Genomic DNA, 16,675 nt, shown 5'->3' with positions numbered 1-16,675 from the left:
GGAAGGGAGACACTTGTTTACTGCTTTCTAAAAAAAAAAAAAAAATTTTTTTTTCACTATCCTTCAGCCGTAAGAATGCAAGAAGATAGGTTTTCTTTTGTTCTTACTTTGGCTTGCTACAACTCTACTCTTCATTTTTTTTTTTTAAGATTTTATTTATTTGACAGAGAGAGAGAGAGCACAAGTGGGGGGAGCGGCAGAGGCAGAGGGAGAAACAGACTCCCTGCAGAGCAAGGAGCCCAATGGGGGACTCGACCCCAGAACCCTGAGATCATGACCTGAGCTGAAGGCAGATGCTTAACCAACTGAGCCACCCAGGCGTCCCTCTACTTTTCATTTTTGAAAGTGATTTGAAAACAAGAAAGGGGGATAGATCTAGCTCTCTGAGTGCAGAGCTTAGCCCCTTCCCTTACTGGCTGTGCAATTTGGACACGTCACTGGGCTTCTGTGGCTGTTCTTCTGGGACACAGAGCCCTGACACCTGCCGTGCAGCCTTCATCCATGTCCAGCCGTTGACCAGATCACCCAGAACATAACAAGTGCTCAGTACAAGTTGGTTGTTGTCCTTAAAACTTGCACCCTCTAATAATCATATTTATAATGGGGGCGCTGTTCTCACATTAGGACAAAATGGCCAATGATACTTTAACCAGTGTGTATTTTTAAAGACCCAAGGCATGTTCCTGAGGGACAAATACAGGAATTTTCCACCCAGAGTCCTTGTTTACCAAATATCTGTGGGCAAATACAGGTTTGTCTTTTTTTAAAAGGGAGGTGGGGCAAGAAGAAAAGAGAGGAATGCCTCCATAGAAAGGCAGTTTGGTGTAGATTTTCTGAATAAAAAGAAGACCAGCTGCCCTGACTCCTGATTGTTTTCCTGTGGTCACCAAAACTACAGGTTAGATATCACTGGAACTCCATTTCTATGACCTGCCCCATGAATGCTTTCTTGGATGCAGGAAGAGAGAAAATCTCCTTCTCAATTCTCCCTTTGGACTTCCAATAAGAACATTTTTTTAACAACAAAAAAGCAACATGGGGAATGATTGCCAAACCCATGGCCACTTCTCTCTTGAAATAGAACTTTTTTCAGGCAGCAGTGTGCACAGCCTAGGGAGATGATCCATGATTGGTCTAAGCCAGCCAGGACTAGCTCATTTCTCTTTGCCAGTCATTCGTCTAGGGCAATGGTTCTCAACCCCATCAGTTTTACCTACACACACACACACACACACCCCCATAGGACATTGACAGTTTCTGTAGACATTTTCATGTTGTCATACCTGGAAATATGTTATTGGCATTTGGTGGGCAGAGGTCAGAGATGCTGATAAGCATCCTTCAATGCCCAGGAGAGCCCCTCACAAAAGAGAATTATCTGGCACAAAATGTCGGTAAGGCTGAGCTTCAGAAACACTGGTCTAGGAGTTGATACTTGACACAGTTCTGACAATGAAATGTGATAGGAAGGAAGTGCGGGAACTTCTAGGAAATAATTTTCCTGCATAAGAGGAGGAAATTTTTTTTTTTTTTGCCCCTATCTCCTTTTCTTGTTGGAATGCTGGGGTGTGAAGATGTGATGCTTGGAACAGCTGCAACTATCTTGGGACCATGAAGGGAGATATCACCAACATGCTGAGGATCTTTGAACCACTATCCCCAGACTTCTTGTTGTATGAGAAAATTAATTGCCTTTATTTTTAAAACTATTAGTTGGTATTTTTGTTCCTTGTAATCAAAAGCATCATAGTTATTACATTTACGATGGCATATAATTTTTCCCTAAAAGGTCCACATTAGGTTAACTAGAAAACAGCAGAACTTTTCTAAGATTCAGATATTGCTCAATGAGTTGGGCGCAGTCACTAGCTAAGTATCTTGCTTCTTGCACAAAGCCCCTCAGAGCAAGTGAATTTCATTGCATGTTTCTGAAGGATGACACATGACTTTATACTGTGTATCTGCAGAGTGACTCCTGGACCCTGAAAATTGTGAAGCCATCCTGTCATACTTCAAATTCAAGCTTTGCCACCTGGCAGGTGTCTGATCTGGGTAAGTTTACTTCTCTGCTACTTTGTCTGTAAGATGGAGATAATAGCCCTCAGAGGTTAAACGAGTTATCACATGAAAAATATTGCTTAGGATAGTGTCTGGCACTGTGTTCATATCATTATTATTATTAAATATTACGTCTGAGAATACTAAGGGTCTGCTAAACCATTTTCACATCTGTATCTTACCTGATCACGTGACCATCCTTCAAACTTGAAATTGACAGCCAAGGGGGCCTTTTGTATGGGCTACTCAAAGGGAAATGGATTAGCAATACTCTGTCCAGTCTTCCCAAATTCCACCATTGGGTAAGGGCACAGCCAGGTGGCTTGTGCAAACTCTTCCCAAGACAACTGGAACATGATGCTAGAGGACCCACTGCAGGTGTGTCTCTCGTTGGCAGAAGAGCTAATTCCAGGAAGCATGTCTCCTTATCTTCCAGGATGAATGACTTCCTCACTCTTTTAGGTGTGGACCCAGGTGGTTGGTCTAGCATCGTACACAGTTCTGTTCACATTCATTCTTAATCCAGTTAAACCAATACCAGGACAGATGCCATTCAATTCTGTTTCCACATACTCCTGGCTGGAGTAGCCTTCCTCAGAGCATCGCTGTCTTCTTCTCTGTCTTTAAAACCCTACGTGTTGTCTGAACAGCTGCATCATGGAACTTTGGCATGAGGCATGCTGGGATTTGCCTTGAGGTCTGCATCTAAGTTGCCATATGACGGCAGACAAGTTACTTTACCTCGCTGTATTTCATCGGCCTTAAAACGGAGCTAATGAGACACCCTTTCATAGAGTCGCTGTGCATAAGCTAACAGTAAAAGTCTCTACCACTGCTCATGGGATAAGGTAGGTGCTTGAGAAATGCTTGCTACCGGTGTAATTCTGTTTGGTTCTCTCCAATCCCTGCTCAATTGTTTAATAACAAAATCAGTATTGTAGCCTATTTGAGGGCTTGGTGCAAGTTAATTGCACTGAACTCTGCTGCACCCCAGCCACATTTGATGCTCCCTTTCCATAAATACTTGAGTAATACTTTAACCCAAGAAGGCAATGAAAATGCAATAGGACCCAGGAGGATTCCGCCAAGAATCCACATGAATTGTGTACTTGAAGTGGCGCTCTTACAGTTCTGGAGCATAAATCCTCAACCTTGCAGGTCTGTTCTTTTTTGTAGACTCCAAGCCCTACAGCTTGACAACCATTTTAACTGGTTGCCAGGTCTCCCTAGGCAAAAGTCGTCCTGTGCCTGTGCCCGATGAGGTTTCCTGTCTTGTGTAAATGTTCCAGAGCTTGGCACCAGTGTGTCTATTTTCAGCCTTCCTGACCCTTTCTTCATCTGCCCCCTCTGTGCCCTAGGCCCCAGGTTACATATTCACCCCAGCCTTGAGACCAGTGTCAGCAAGGGACATGATCCTAAAATTATTCCTTCACATCCTTGTGTCCCCCTTCCAATGATTCTCCAAGTAAGGTGTACTTGTAGCCCTGGGGAACCCACAGGGTGACTGTGGACGGTACACATAGATAATCTTTGCACAGGGGCCATGCTAATCTTCTCTGTATCTTTCCAATTTTAGTCTATGTACTGCAGAAGTAACGACAATAATCTTTTAGATATGGAATTTCTTTTAAACTAGATTTTGATTGTTAAGGGTAAAAATAATCAAAAGTAATGCAAATGGACTTTTTTTTTATGGTGAGTTAATTTTAAGGACAATGTAACTTTGAGAACCTTTTTTGGTAGCTAACGCTGATGGAGTGTTCGGTACATTCCAGATAGAGCTTGCTGGGCCCTGCAGGCATCATGCCCCTACTTTCCGTAGAAGACGCTATTTTTCACTCTACACATGAGAAAAGTGCAGCTCGGAGAGGTTCTCTAATTTACCCAGTTATTGCACTGGAGCTGCCTGAACCTCAATGCTCTTCTGCCCCACTGATACATTCACTTTAAGCTGGAAATGAGGCTCCAAAGCAACAGAATTAGGGGCTCAGTGGTTCTGGCACTGGCCCAGGAATCTGTAGATTTACCCCAGCAGATGCTGATGCAGCTTTCTGGAGACTACCTCATAGATCCTCAAAGTTGGATGATGCCTACAACCCTGTCTGGCTGGAAAAGGGAGTAACAAATGTCATTTATTGAGCAAAACATGTGCTAGACGCTAACCTAGGCATGTCTATTGGGAATTTTATCCAATCCTCTCTCCCAGTAGTGTTATTTTCTCCATCGGAGAGCTGGGGAAACCTAGGCTGACTCTTGCACAAAGTCCTGGCCCTTACATAGCTGGGTCGGGATGCAAACCCAGGTATGTTTATCTCCAGAGCCTATGCTGTTAATTTCTATAATGTAATCCTTTGAAAACATGACTAATAATTCCTGTTCTTCCTGCCTCTTAAGTTCATTATGAAGATCAAATATAATAATGTATGTTGAAGTCGTTTGTAGTGTGTACAGTGCCATATTTAATCATTCAATCAGTATTTAGTCTGATCATGGAATTCCTCTACCTGAAACCTTCCAATGGCTTTTGTCTCACTCAGAGTTAAAGTCAAAGTCCTCACAGTGAATGACCCAGCAGCCCCATCACCTGTTAGATCTCACTTTTTACTACCCTCCTCTCACTCACTCTTTAGCAACCACATCAGCCTCCTTGACATCCTTAAACACACAAGGCATGTTCCTGCCTCAGGGCCTTTGCACTTGCTGTTCCCTCTGCCTAGAAGGCTTTTCCCTCACATATCCACATGGCATATCCTCTCATCGTCTTTGAGTCTTTGCTCAAACTTTCAGTAAGTCCTTCCTCAACCTCCCCAGGTAAAACTGCAACACTTCTCCACCCTCCAACCTGCTATTCTTTTTCTCTGATTTATTTTTTCTGAAAAAACTTACCACAACAGAACATACTATATATCCGATGAATTGGTTGATCTCCCTCCATTTAGACTATAAACTCCTTGAGGTAAGGGACTTCTAGTTGTCTCAACTACTTAAGAATGGTACCTAACCTAAAGTAAGTACTCAATAAATAGATGTTGAATGAATCAATGAATCAATGAATCAATGAAGTTAGTGAGTATTCTTATGTGCCAGGTCTGGTGCCAGGTGCTGGGGATTCAAAGATAAAGCTCCTATATGCAGTAGTGGCCTTTCTGTAGCTTATTAAAGGGTTCATTTTTGGTTCCCCTTTGACATTCGATTTATTTCTGGATTCTTAAAATGCAAGAGCACAAATTGTAAATAAATGTGACCTGAATAAATCTCTCAGCTTCAGCTTTCCCCCACTGACAAAAAGCTTGAGAGTGTAGCTCCCAAAACATCTACAATGCTGGTCCTTCCCTGTCCTTACCTCAGTCATAGAACCTCCCCTTATTCCTTCCAGGAAAAGCCTCTTGGCCTTCACCCAGATCTCCTTCCCCAGGGAAGCCAGGATTCAACTGGATTTCAGCAGCGGTGGGCACTTGACTTTTTCCCCGGGGATATGGTGTCTTAGTCACCCTATAAACCTTTAATTTTATTTAGCCATATTTTATAAGCTGGTACATTATCAGAGCTGTCTCTCCCTATGCCCTCAAGTGCCTTTGAATGTACCCATAATGCCTCTTAATTTTATGTCACTCTTTGCATCTAGTAAAATGTGGAAATACACAAGAGAAACTAGAAAAAACAGACGCTGGATGGGTTAGCCAGGAGTGCCTGCGGAAGCCCCTTGGAGGAATAAATATGTGCTCTTTCAAGTGCAGTGCCTTTCGGGAAGGGGAAGTCACGTGGCCACCTGCACTGGTAGTACCTGGGGACTCCCAACCCACGCCCCTCCCATGCAAGACAGTGATTCTATCAGGCTGTGGGGGGAGCTCTGGAATTAACGCGTTAGCTTTCCATTGAGATGGTAAAGGACAGAAAAGTAGAAATGACGTCTAGCTTGGTGATTTTTTCACGTGCTCAAGCAACCGGGAATATGGCCTACACCGCAGAAGTGCGGGTACCCCCTTTTGTTACTGCCTCTCTCCAGCAGTAGTCCTGATGTTATCCTGACTTATAACCCAGAGATTAGCTTTGGCCAATTTCTGTATTTATATAAAAGGAAACATGTACTACATCCTCTTAGGTGTCCAGCTTCCTTTGTTCAACATTATATTGGTGAGACTCACACACATTTTTGCATGAAGTTGCAGTACATTCATTTTCATTGCTGTGCAGATTTTTATTGGGAATGCATTTTTTTTATTTATTCTGATACTGATGATGGATAATTGGATACACTTGTATATGCAGCTATTATGAATTGAGCTGCTATGAACATTCTAGTACATGTTTTTTGATGGATATAGGTATACATTTCTGCTGGGTAGATACCTTGAAGAGAAATGATAAGGCAAATCATCATGTTTAACAAGCAGCTCAGGCAATGCTGACTCATGCTGAAATTTAAGAGCCATATTGGGACATCTGGGTGGCTCAGTGGGTTAAGCATCTGCCTTTGGCTCAGGTCATGATCCCAGGGTCCTGGAATCGAGTGCTGTGTCGGGCTTCTTGCTCAGCAGGGAGCTTGCTTTTCCCTCTACCTGCCTCTCCCTCTGCTTGTGCACTCTCGCTTGCTCTCTCTGACAAATAAATAAATAAATAATCTTTAAAAAAAAAAAAAAAAAAAAAAAACAAGAAATTTAAGAGCTATAGGAACAGACTAACAAGCAAGTACCGTTTACCAAGATGATTAATCCAGTTTGGATTACACTTCAGTACAGAAGATGTGAACTAGATGTGAACTGCCCACAAGAACATTAGAGTCATGTTAAGGAGGGTTAAAAAAAAAGAAAAGAAAAAAACCCATACCATAGACCCACAAAGCACATAGTGAAGAAAAACGATGAAGAGAAAATAACTCAGGGATCCAATCCAGATGTCTGTTCTAGTTTAAAGCAATATACGCATATAGAGAGCAGAGCTGCAAACTGGCTCGCTGTAAGAAAGGTTCTGGTTGTATTTGGCATAGTCAAGGTTTCAAAAATCAAGAAATGTCATAAAGAGGCTTTATTTCTGATTTCTCTTTGAAGATTAAACTCCAGCAGCACTGCATCCTCATTCCTACGTAGCTGCAATTGGCTGAAGCTGAGCAACAACTGTCCCTTCAGTTGGGACCTGTGGTCCCCAGAGGCAGTAGTCCCCACCAGCCCTATAGCCTCACCCTGGCCCCCCCTCATTCCCATGAGCTGCCTGACTCCTGTAGGCACTCAGCTTCCCAGTAACAGATTCGGAAATTACAATAAACATTTTCCCAGTCAATGTCTGCGTTAATCCATGCAAGAACCCTACAAGCCATCAAGGACTTGATAAGATCATGTCCATTTTGGCAGGGGGAGATGAGCAACTTGAGGCTCCAAGAGCGATTTCACAAAATTGCACAACTAGCAAGTGGTAGCCTTCTGTGTCCTAACCCAGGGGGCTGTTTTGAGTAGTATTTAAAAATTGTATGTCTGCTTTTTTATGTTAAGTAGTAACAAGTAAGTCAAGATATGTATAATCAGATACTTATAATAAAGTTCAGAGAAGTTTTTTTAAAGGCATCAGCAGAGGGAAAGGGTTGTGTGGAATGAAGTGGTCACAGACATGTTTCCCCCCCCAGGACGTGGGTTCTCCTCTGAGCCTTGACCGCTGACTGAGGAAAGGGGGAGTGAGGGCTTTCTGAGCCAGGGCTCAGCTGGAGCAAAGCCAAGGAGTCCGCAATAGGCAGATGGGGGTAAGGTGGGAGTGGACAAGAGAGAGGCCCGGAGGTGTATTGGGAAGTAAGCCTCCTTACACAGCCAGCTGTGGGTAGGTTGCCCTGGGCCAAGGGCTTCACCTTGCCGAGTCTGGCCCCAGTCAAGTTCTCTAGCTCACGAGGTTCGGGAGGACTAAAGGAAATTCTGTATGCTGTTCATGGAGGTTGATTCATCCTCATGAGGATGAATAGCACAGCACTGACACTGGAAACCACAAGAAAGACTAGGGATGTGGACGGCTAGTGTGCTGGAGTGGAGAACTGAGCGACTCCCCAGGGGATCTGAGGTAGCAGCAAGCAAGATCTCCATGACCACGCCATGCCCGCCTCGTCCCAACCCCACCACACCTCCCTTCTCCTCACTGCAGGGGCAGAGCTCATTCTATTTGAACTATCGTCTTCCACCTTCCTTTTTACTTTGTTCTTTAAGTCACTGCCAAGAAGCGTCATCCACTTGGCAACAAATATCAAGACATGGTCTTCCCTTAGACGCACCCAACTTTAAACTGGCCTTGTGGTCCGCGTAGCACACTCTGATGCTGAGGAAGGGAGGCCGTGTGGAGTGGTAGAACTAGCGTGAGCTCTCGTATCTGGCATGGATTTGACTCCACGGCCATCTTACTGTGTGGCCTTGGGCAAGCCAGCCACCCACTCCAGGCATCAATTTCCATTATGTGCCGAATGGGAAAAATAGTACCAACCCCCTTGGGGTGATTGCGAAGGTTCAAGATAAGTATATGAAGTGACTGGCGCACAATGGGTGCTCTGCTCCATGTCATTACTGTTGTTCGTGCGAGATCAGATTATCAGAAGAGCCTATGAATTAACTTACATTTAATGTTGGGGGCAGACACAGAGCACAGCTTCGTGAATACATTAGGAGTCAGTCATCTCCGTTGACGTTCTAATCTCTTTCTGGGGGTGACGGACATCACCTCCAGCAAACACAGAGGTGAGCACGGGATTCTTATGTCACCTGCCTGACTGATGACTGGCCCATGAGGTGGGAGTGTAATTCAATTAGGCCAATCAGAGTTCTTCCCTAGGGTTTTTATAACAAAAGCAAAAAGGGTGAGAGAGACAGACAGATGCTGATGGCTCATTAAGCTAACATTTTATAAAACTAAAAAGGTCTTTGGCCGTGCTCTGTGCCTTGAGGAGAAAACGCTTCTGCTCTATGAGATACAGAGGTGACATTCAGAGACAAACAGAGCTGAGGGGCGGGGGGAGCAGGGAGCAGTCAGATGAACATCTCTGAGGTCGGCACCTGAGGCTCCAGACTCAGCCCTTCCTGAGGTCAGCTCCTCCCCTACTCTTCCAAGTGATGGGCCCAATACCCTCCTTCTGTGCTGAAGTTACACGAAGTGGGCTTGTCGCTGTAACTCAAAGAACTCTCATATTCTGTCACAATCACGTACAAAGACGTATCTAAAATCGTAAGAGTAACCAAGGATCACACTCCGGGCACATCCTAGAGTCTGAAAGTCTTTTCTTTGCCCTACTGACTCTGTCCCCCATCATCCCCTCCAAACAGGATTGAGAGCACTCAGTGTTGACCCTTCTGAAAGAACGGGTACAAGTGCTCCTGAGGTCTTTTCCAGACTGTAGCATACGGGCTTTGAAAGCTAGCTGTTACACTCTGGGCTTCAGCTTGCTGGAATCACTACAAAATGCTGCGAGAGAGAGACAGCTGCTAGTTATAACACCTCCGTTAGCATCCAACCTGATAAAGAGAACGTGCAAAAAATGCTGTTGAGGCTGGGTTGGCATGTAAGGGAGTCGGGGCGGCAGTGCCAGCATGTTCTCCCCGGGTCCTGGGCTCAGGGACAGGAAGAGAGGCTGCCCAGCGTGTGGGATGCTCTTTCTTCAGACTTCTCTTCAGAGCAAAGAATTATCCACCAGAAAGGGCTGGTGATGGGTTCAAGGCCATGTAGAGGGGTATATCCATGAGGCTGGGTTCAGCTACCAATAACAGAACAATAACTAAGAGTGCATTTTAAAATGACATTATCTCACCGGTAAGAAGTCAGGAGTATCGGGGAGGTTTCAGGTTGTTTCCAAGACTCATCAGGCACTGAGGATGTAGATGCCGTTTCCATCTTATCTCTGCCATCCTCTTTGTATTGAGGATCCAAAGCCACTGCAGTTCCCATCACCACCTCTTCCCCTGAGAATGGCCAGGGACCCACAGGAAGGTCAGTGTCTCCTCCTGCATTATTTTATCAGGGATAAAAGTGATTTTCTCCTCAGCTCTCTCCTTTTTTAAATCATCTTTATTTGGGTATAATGGACATACCACACTATATTAGGGTCAGGTGTATGACATAGGATTTGGGGTTTGTATATATTGCATAATGATCACCACAGGAGGTCTAGTTAACATCTTCCATTATGCATAGTAACAGATTTTTTTTCTTGGGATGGGAACTCTTAAGATATACTCTCTTAGCAACTTTCAAATACGCAATATAGTATTATAAACTACGGTCACCATACTGTACATGATATCCCCATACTCGTTTTTCTCATAACTGAAACTTTGTACCTTTTGACTCCCTTCACCCATTTTGCCCCCTCTCCCACCACCTGCTTCTGGCAACTACCAATCTGTTCTCTGTATCTGTGAGCCTGGTTGGGGTTTTTTTTAGATTCCACATATTAGTGAGATCATTGGTATTTGTCTTTCTCCATCTGACTTGTTTCATTTAGCTGAATGCCCTCATGGCCCATCCGTGTTGTTGCAAATTGCAAGATTTCATTCTTTTTTAAACCTGAATAATACTGCAATATGCATACATATATATACACTAACATTATGAATATTGTGAACACATTGTTATATATGTATATATATATAGTGTGTGTGTGTGTGTGTGTGTGTGTATATAAAACACATTTTCTTTATCCATTCATTCATCAATGGACAGTGAGGCTGTTTCCATGTCTTGGCTATTATAAACAATGCTGAGTGAACATGGGAGGGCAGATAGCTCTTTGAGTTAGTGTTTTCGTTTTCTTCAAATAAATACCCAGAAGTGGAATTGCTGGATCACCAATCTGCCTCTGAAGTTCACAAGCCATAGTTTTATCACCTCGCAAAGGAAATGGAATTACTGTGATTCATTTCGACCAAGATTTCTCCACCATGGCACTATCGACATTTTGGGGGAGAAATGTCTTTGTCAGGGAGCCTGTCTTACACAGTATACAAAGTTTAGACACATCTCTGGCCCCTACCCACTAGATGCCTCTAGCAGCCCCTTTGTCATGATAACAATGTCTTTGGCCATTGCCACAGGTCCCTTACAGGGCAAAATGCCTCCAGGTGAAAAACCAATGAATTGTACTAATCAGCACTCAGTCCTCCCTGGAGATGGGGAAGGATCACCTTCCCCAAAACACATAGCAAAGTCACTATCTGGCACCACCAGGGTTCTGTCAGCCAGGAATGAAGCAGAGGGCTTGAGAGGGGCAGAGAAGGTGCCCCTTGGGTCTGAAATGGGCTGGGAATTGGTAGAAGAGCTAGACGTATCCATTCTGGAAGTAAGAAGGCCTCAGAAGCAAGACGGGGAGCTGTTCCTGTGTCGGTAACATTGGCCTGTAGACGGGAAGAAGGGTGGAAGGAGTATTACAGAGGACCTCCAGCTGCCAACCCTATAGAGGCCTCTGCGTGGACTTTGATTTTAATCCTATCAGGGCTGCAGTGAAGACACTGAATTTGGGCCATTTAACCCCAAGAGGGTTACAACAGGATCTGTGGTGTAGACCACAGATTAGACTAACTTTTTCTTGTTCCATGGACCCCTTTGGCAGCCTGGAGAAGACTAACGGATCCCTTGTCAGGATACTGTTTGAACCGCATAAAACAGAATATCAGTACTTGTAGTTGTTTTGGGACTGTGAAAGGATGCAAGCTCCTTCTCTCTGAGGACTTAGACCGGGGAAGTGGTTAAAGGGATCCCAGGGGCAATTTCTGCTCCATATGAGTTTGGGCTTTTTTTTTTTTTTTAAGATTTTATTTATGTTTTTTTTTTTTTTAAAGATTTTATTTATTTATTTGAGACAGAGAGAATGAGAGAGAGAGAGCACATGAGAGGGGGGAGGGGCAGAGGGAGAAGCAGACCCCCTGCCGAGCAGGGAGCCCGATGCGGGACTCGATCCCGGGACTCCAGGATCATGACCTGAGCCGAAGGCAGTTGCTTAACCAACTGAGCCACCCAGGCGCCCGATTTTATTTATGTATTTGACACACAGAGAGAGCACAAGCAGAGGGAGGGGCAGGCAGAGAGAGAGAGGGAGAAGCAGGCTCCCCACTGATCAAAGAGCCCGATGTGGGGGGGCTCAAACCCAGGACCCTGGGATCATGACCTGAGCCGAAGGCAGACACTTAACCAACTGAGCCACCCAGGCACCCCAAGTTTGGGCTTTTAAACCCTGCTCAGATTGATTCTTTTTTAATTCTTATTTTTCTCATTATTAAATGAATGCGTACTAACTGGGAAAAAATGAGAGATTGTAGAAAATATAAAGAAAAAAATATTGTTCACATTCCCATCACCCAGAAATAATCACTGTTAACATTTTTGTTGGCCCTTCAGACTTGTGTATTTATATACATATATATATGGGCAAAGACATGCATAGAGATACACTTTTTTCACCAAAGTGGGACACTGCATAATTATTTATCAAATAAAATTATTTTTTTCATTTAGCGGTTTTAGGAGCATTTTTCTCTGTTTGAAAATAATACTCTAGACTGGGGACAGCAAACTGTGTTTCACAAGCGAAATCAGGCCCTCGGCCTGTTTGAGTAAATAAAGTTTTACTGGAACACAACCACACCTACTCATTTACATATTGCCTTCTCACTACAATGGCAGAATTGAGTAAAGCTGACCCTTGAACAACATGAGTTTGAACTGCACAATCCACTTATATGTGGATTTTTTTTTTTTTTGTAAATACAGTACAATACTGTAAATGTATTTTTTCTTCCTTACGGTTTTCTTAATAACCTTTTCTTTTCTCTCACTTACTATATTTTAAGAACACAGTATATGACACGGATAACTTACAAAATAGGTGTTAAGCAACTGTTTGTTATCAGTAAGGCTTCCATCAACAGCTATTAGTAGTTACGTTTTGGGCAAATCAGTAGTTATATGCAGAGGGCACCTGGCTGGCTCCGTTAGTAGAACATGCACTCTTGATCTCAGGTTTGTGAGTTTGAGACCCATGTTGGGTGTAGAGATTACCTAAAAATGAAATCTTAAAAAAAAAAAGTTATATGCAGGGGCGCCTGGGTGGCTCAGTCATTAAGCGTCTGCCTTTGGCTCAGGTCATGATCCCAGGGTCCTGGGATCGAGTCCCACATCGGGCTCCCTGCTCGGCGGGAAGCCTGCTTCTCCCTCTCCCACTCCCCCTGCTTGTGTTCCTGCTTTTGCTATCTCTCTCTCTGTCAAATAAATAAATAAAATCTTTAAAAAAAAAAAAGTTATATGCAGATTTTTGACCTCAGAGGGGTTCGGCACCCCTGTTCCCCACATTGTTCAAGGGTCAACTGTACTTGTGACCAAGAAAGTATGGCGCATACACCTACAATATTTATTATCCGAACCTTTATAGACAATGTTTAGGGACCCATGAGCTAGACCATGGATTTTAAACCTCAGGGCTTATGAGCTTGGGTGGAGAACAAGATTCTATCTTTATTTTCACTGACTGTAACTGACATTTGACATCTCTCCCAATTATTGATAGAGGTGACAGATCACAGTCATGTTAGCAGTACCTGTGAATCAGTCTCGAGCTTGTCACGCATATCCTGATGTATTTATGTTTCCCAGTACTTCAAAATTATAACAGACCTAGAGATCTTAGTTTGTGCATATAAAAAGAAGAATCACATTTATTAATATATTACAATTTTTAAATGGCTGATAACTTTATTTCCACATTTTTTCTTTGCAATCCTGTGTATTCTGTTTTATACAGTTAAAAACATTATTTGAGAAAGGATCCATTAGGTTTCTCCAGACTGCCAAAGGGACCCATAGGATAAGAAAAGGTTAAGAATTCCTGATGTAGGTAATTCTTCTTCTTCTTCTTCTTCTTCTTTTTTTTTTTTTTTTGAGTAGGATCCATGCCCAACATGGGGCTTGAGCTCACAACCCCAAGTTTGAGAGTTGCGTGCTCTACCAACTGAACCAGCCAGGCTCCCCTGATGTAGGTAATTCCTAATGAGGCTGCATATTACTCCATTAACAATAACAAGGGTGGTAGTGGTGGTGGTGGTGGTGATCTGAACATAGTGCTTACTTCGTGGCAGACATTACACTAAGCATCCTTCACGTTAGAGCTCATTTAATTCTCTGAGAACACCATTACCATCCCTTGTACAGAAGAACAAACTGAAACAGAGAAGGAAACTCTCCCAAAGTCACACAGCTGCCAGGTAACAGAGCTTTGATTTACTTATTTTTTTAAAAAGATTTTATTTATTTGACAGAGAGAGAGAGGGAGAGAGAGCGAGAGAGCACAAGCAGGGGGAGAAGGAAAAGCAGGCTCCCCACTGAGCAAGGATCCTGATGCAGGACTCGATCCCAGAACCCTGGGATCATGACCTGAGCCGAAGGCAGATGCTTAACTGACTGAGCCATCCATGTGCCCCCAGAGCTTGGACTTAAACTCAGGCAGGGTGGCTTTGCAGTTTTCAGTTTCCAGAAGACACTCAGTAAACCCACCGCAAAGGAAGCTGAACTACGATGACAACTCCTTGTCAGCCCGGACAAGACCAGGAGGGGAGAGTATTGCAGGAAGAAGGAAGAAGGGAACAAGCAGGAGGGACAGTGGAGGGACAATGTGGCCAGAGCAGAGAGTGGACAGAGATGAGGTCAGAGGGAAGGGAAAAGCCCAGATAGATATATGTTTCAGATTTTCCAGTTCCTCTGTGTGTGTGTGTGTGTACACACATATACATGTGTAAATCTGTAAAGACTTCGGATAGATTAGTGGTTGCCTGGAGCCGGCTGATGGGGGAATTGAGGTGTGCCTCCTAAAAGGGTGAAAAGTGTTCTAAAATTAATTGTGGTGATGGTTGCACAACTCTGTGGATATACTAACACACAGTAAATTGTACACTTTAAATGGATGAATTATATGGTTTGTGAATTATATCTCAATGATGCTTTTCTCCCAAAAGAAAACATATTTACCTAATCATCTAAGACAAGAATGTGAGTCATGAAGACTGTCATGTCTGATGACGGAAAGAGTATATAGGACAAGAAGTCAGAACCCCTCACCTACGCCCATGTGAACATCTGGTCCCTCATCTAGTAACGGTACCTACACTACCTACTTAACCACATGGTTCATTGAGATGGTAACATGACAACTTACTCTTCCATGTCACAATTTACTGATCACCTACTATGCGCCAGGTATTGTTCTAGATGCTGGGATATAGTAGTGCAAAAACAGATGCAATCAGCTCTCAGGAAGCCTTTTCTAGCGGAGGGACAGGCAATAACTAACTAAACAAATAAATATAGTGGATGATGCTAACTGTGAAAAAGAAAAATAAAGCCAGGTAATGAGTTGGAGAGCAATGGCCTCATTACATATGCCCAAGAGCACATGATACAAGGAGGTGCTATTCAGAGAAGGCCTCAATGACGAGTGGCATTGGAGGGATCTGAGAAATAGTATAAATGAGCAAGTTTTATGAACTGCAAAGTATTAAAGGATATTTATTATTATTACTGATGACAAAATTACATACATGTACTCTGCACAACATAACTATAAATTTGAGATTTCTCTTTTTAACCACAATTCCATCTGTTATGTACTGAATTGTGCCTCCCCCAAATCCAGGTATTGAAGCTCTAACCCCCAATGTGACTGAATTTGGAAACTGGGCCCTTAGGTGATTAAGGTTAAATGAGGTCATGAGAGTGGGGCCCTAATCTGATAGGACTGGTGTCCTGGTAAGAAGAGAAAGAGATGCCAGGAGTGTGGCATACTGAGAAAAGTCCAGGGGAGGACACGGTAAGGAGGTGGCTTTGTGTAAGCCAAGGAGCAAGGCCTCAGGAGAAACCAACAGTGCTGACACCTTGACCTTGGACTCCCAGCCTCCACAACTGTGAGAAAATAACTTTCCATTGTTGAAGCCATTTGGTCTATAGTATTTTGTTATGACAGCTGTGGCATGTCTTACTCTGGAAAAATGTGTGCATTAAACATAGGAATTTAGCGCAAGTGGGTGGCTCAGTCAGTTAAGCGTCCAACTCTCAATTTCAGCTCAGGTCATGATCTCAGGGTCGTGAGATGGAGCTCCACATTAGGCTCTGTGCTGGGCATGAAGACTGCTTATGATTCTCTCTCTCTCTCCCCCTCTGCCCCTCCCCACCCAGCCTCAAAGCACATGGGCACATGCTCTCTCTCTCTCTCTCAAAACAAAACAAAAAACATAGGAATTATCTATTTCTTCAATGTTTGAAAACTTTGTTTGGCCTCAGAGTTTACTTTAGAGGTAATTTTCTGATAAATAGTTCAATTTTCTTCCATGACTATTTGATGATTTTATATTCTCTCAGAAAAGCATTCATTTCTTTGAAAGTTTCAGACATGTTAATAAAAAGGGCATCTCTTTTTCCTTTGCTCTTTTTCATTTGGAATTTTATTTATTGTATTTTCTCTTTTTTTCTAGGTAAAAATTTCCCAAGATTTGTCTATTTTGCCTTTTCTTTTTTAGTTCATAGAATTATTTATCAATTGTATGGCTATTCTTTTCCAAGTCCACTAATTTTTGCTCTAATATTTATTACTTTTTTCTTCTGTTTTCAATATGGATGTTTT

At 43.2% G+C, this 16,675-nt stretch overlaps 1 pseudogene; it reads right to left on the bottom strand.

The window, feature by feature from the left end:
* Nucleotides 1-3,584: 3,584 nt before the first annotated feature.
* LOC116637268 lies at nt 3,585-3,654 on the bottom strand (annotated as a pseudogene).
* Nucleotides 3,655-16,675: the final 13,021 nt, after the last annotated feature.

This window comes from Phoca vitulina, unplaced genomic scaffold (genome assembly GCF_004348235.1).
Source record: "Phoca vitulina isolate PV1807 unplaced genomic scaffold, GSC_HSeal_1.0 scaffold13, whole genome shotgun sequence".
NCBI classification, from domain to species: domain Eukaryota; kingdom Metazoa; phylum Chordata; class Mammalia; order Carnivora; family Phocidae; genus Phoca; species Phoca vitulina.
This window is presented reverse-complemented; position numbering and strand designations above follow the sequence as displayed.